This window comes from Sorex fumeus, unplaced genomic scaffold (assembly GCF_029834395.1).
Source record: "Sorex fumeus unplaced genomic scaffold, SorFum_2.1 ptg000014l, whole genome shotgun sequence".
In the NCBI taxonomy this organism is placed as follows: Eukaryota; Metazoa; Chordata; class Mammalia; order Eulipotyphla; family Soricidae; genus Sorex; species Sorex fumeus.
Genome location: NW_026606071.1, coordinates 11,264,545 through 11,268,221, shown reverse-complemented (window position 1 = coordinate 11,268,221; position 3,677 = coordinate 11,264,545). Strand labels below are relative to the sequence as shown.

Genomic DNA, 3,677 nt, shown 5'->3' with positions numbered 1-3,677 from the left:
GCACCATTCTACAAAGAAGTAATCATCCACATGAAGAGAGGGGTTCGGCAGGGTGATACCATTTCACCAAAACTCTTCAGTGCCACCCTCGAGAACATCATGCGACGACTGGAATGGGAAAGCATGGGAGTGACGATAGATGGTCGGCAACTACACCACCTCCGCTTTGCTAATGACATCGTTCTAATAACACCAAACATTAGCCAAGCGGCACAAATGCTGTACGACTTTGACCGTGAATGTGGAAAGGTCGGACTACAGCTGAATCTTACCAAGACAATGTTTATGAGAAACAGCCTTGTTCCTGACGCTCCATTCGCTCTCAACGGAACCACCATCTCCGAGTGCAACAGTTATATATACCTAGGTCGAGAAATCAACATGATGAATGACCTGGCACCTGAGTTGCGCAGGAGGAAGAGAGCGGCTTGGAATGCCTTCAAGAACGTTGAAGAAATAACTAAAAGGACAAAGAACCTCCAGCTACGAGCACATCTCTTTGATTCCACTGTTCTTCCTGCATTAACATATGCCTCAGAGACCTGGACCCTACGAAAACAGGATGAGAATGCTAATTGGGTCTCTCAAAGAGGAATCGAAAGAGCTGTGCTTGGAATATCACGATTCACTCAAATGAGAGATAGAATCCGGAGTTCTGATCTTCGTCAACGCTCAAGAATCAGGTACGCTGTCTCATTTGCCAAGACATCAAAAATCAGATGGGCTGGACACGTAATGAGGTTTACAGACAACCGCTGGACTAGAGCCATTACTGATTGGATTCCACAGGACATCAAAAGATCACGTGGACGCCCACCTACAAGATGGTCAGACTTCTTCGTCAAGACCCTGAATGATCGGTTTGAGGCTCTGCATGTTCCTAGAACGAACAGATACCATTCGGCTACGCTAGCACGCAACTGGGATGAATGGAGACGTTACTGGCACCCACTCGAGTAAATCGATGAATAACGGGGATTAAGTGATTAAGTGATGAGATATGACATCACTATTTAGATATTAAGCTTTTCTTCCCTAGGGAAGAAATTAGGGAAGAAAACTTATTATCAACTTATGGCACTTTTTTTGTATCACTATCAAATACTTCCTTCTATTACTTCTTTCTTAATGTAACTTTAACTAAATTTCCTATTAGATGTATTATGTATTGATGTAAAATATACACGAAAGATAAAGTGATATGGTAATATGCTCTGAAAACTAGTAAGATAGAGTTTTAACAGTACAAAACTTGGAGAGGAGTCATTTTTGTTTCTTTATAGTAAAAAAAAAAGAAACTAAAAAACATAAAATTACATATATTAAAATTAAAATACAAGGATATAAATTTTTATTCTACAGTAACTATTATATACTGCATAATAGGTCTCACATATATGGTTTTATGCTGTGCTCTGCAACAGAGACACAAATTTAAATGAGTATTGGAAAGTGTCTAAATATTTTTTGCAGTAAATAAAACGGACTTATATGTAATCGATCTTTGTAATTAATAATGGACAAGAAATGTGATTTAATAAATGCAAGGTGCTGGAACAATAGAACAGTGGGTAGGGCGTTTTCCTTGCACACGGCACCTCGGCCCACCCGAGTTTGATTCCTCCACCCCTCTCGGAGAGCCCAGAAAGCTACTGAGAGTATCTCGCCTGCATAGCAAAGCATGGAAAGCTATCCATGACTTTTTTGATATGCCAAACATAGTAACAGCAAGTCTTACAATGTTACTTGGTCCGCTCCAGCAAATCGATGAACAACAGGAGGACAGCACTACAGTGCTACCATTGTAATCAAGAGTGGAAGTCAGACAAGTCTTAAGCCTCATTTTTAAATCCAGGGATTTTTAAAGGATTTTAACTTTGAAGGGATAAAACTATAGTAAAAATTACAATATGACTGGGAAAGATTTTTGAAAAACTATTTTTCGAAACATCTTTAAATCATTTTAATCTTCCATCCCAGGTTCTCCCTTGAACATGAATTTCACTTTCCTTGTTTTTGTTTCTTTGCCTGCTTCTTTCACTCTAGATAAGCCTGTGTCTTTTGTTGAACACTAACTTCTCCCTTTCTCTCCTTTCACATCTTTCAAGATAAATTTTAGTACAAACTTTCTCACTTCACCAAAAACAACAACAAAATAACCCCAAATCATATCTTTATAAAAAGGCAAGAAAAAGAAAAAAAAAGAGAAATTAATGTTAATGCATGCTAAGCTTTATTACAAACCATTCACAGTAATGAGTTAGTAATAGTACAAAATTGCAAATGTAAATTTTTTAATTTTTAAATTTAAAGTATTCAAAAACTTGCTTTATCCAATTCTCTGGTTACATGAGAAAATGATCAGCTAAGTCAATTTGACAGCTGGATTATTTATTGAAAAACGTGCTACATAAATATCAGGCAGAGTTTGTTGCTTTAGCATTAATACACAAAAAATTTTTCAGTTGTATTAACCATTAATTTTTTCTTGGTTCCAAAGCAAGATTCTAAGAAGCAGACTTTTCCCTTTAGTAAACTATAAGTATCTTTATATGTAGAAATTTTATAAAAAAAACTTTTTATTTGATTAAATATATATGTAAAAAAGCAAAAATTGCTATTGCTTGTAATTGCAGATTTCCTTAAATTTCAGTAGTCATCATCTTTTTTTTTTTTTGCTTTTTCTGGTCCTACCTGGCGATGCACAGGGGTTACTCCTGGCTCTGAACTCAGGAATTACTCCCGGCGGTGCTCAGGGTACCATACGGGGTGCTGGGAATCGAACCCAGGTTGACTGCGTGCAAGGCAAACGCTCTACCCACTGTGCTATCGTACTGGACCCAGTCATCATCTTTTGGACCTAGAAATAATATCTGAGACATCAATTCCTTATCTGGGCAATTCCATCACTCACTCCTCCCTCCACCCCTCACCAGGCCAGTGGCATGCTTCCTATTGGAGATCAGTTCTAATGTTTTTATTCCTGTTTCCTTTGGACATTTGCTATTCCACAATTATGTTTCATTATGTTCAGCCTATGAGAGAGATCATTCTGTGTTCGTCTTTCATAACTCTAACTTCATTTATCACTATACTCAGCAAATTGCTTGGTTTCTCCCCCCACCTTCCCACCCCTCACCCCACCCCTACATTAGTGGAGAATGTGAATGTAGTCCACAACTACCACAAATTATGCAGATGGCTTCTCAAATTTTGGGAAATCTCAGGGGTCAGCGCATCCATTTCAGGAGTTCAATAAATAAGCTTTGCCCTGGGAAAATCACCTTTGTGATCATGACATTTGCACTACCAGGTAAGTATTATTCAATGATTTTATCTTTTCTGAAGGTCAAGTAATATTCCATTATGTGTATGCACCACAGTGTTCCTTATTCAGTGATCAGTCCTTGGACACTGGGGCAGTTTCCAAATTTGGGCTATCGTGGATAGTGCTGCAAGAAAAATGAATGGGAAAGAGTCTTTTCTCCATTGTGTTCTTGGGCCCTTGAGTAAGTTCTCAAGAAGTGGAATCACTAGGTGTAATAAAAGCTCAATTCTAAGTTTTTTTTAAAGGAATGTCTATATTTTTTTTCCTTTTTCTGTTTTTAATTTTTTTTATCAAAAAGATTTTTAATAGTGAGACATCATGAGGTACAGTTGCAGACTTAAACATTTTT

General features: G+C 37.6%; 1 non-coding gene across 1 annotated transcript; it reads right to left on the bottom strand.

Annotated features, from left to right (window-relative positions):
- Positions 1-3,152: 3,152 nt before the first annotated feature.
- LOC130021224 (U1 spliceosomal RNA) lies at positions 3,153-3,321 on the bottom strand. The gene has a single exon (XR_008792121.1). It is a non-coding gene; the product is annotated as a U1 spliceosomal RNA (small nuclear RNA).
- Positions 3,322-3,677: the final 356 nt, after the last annotated feature.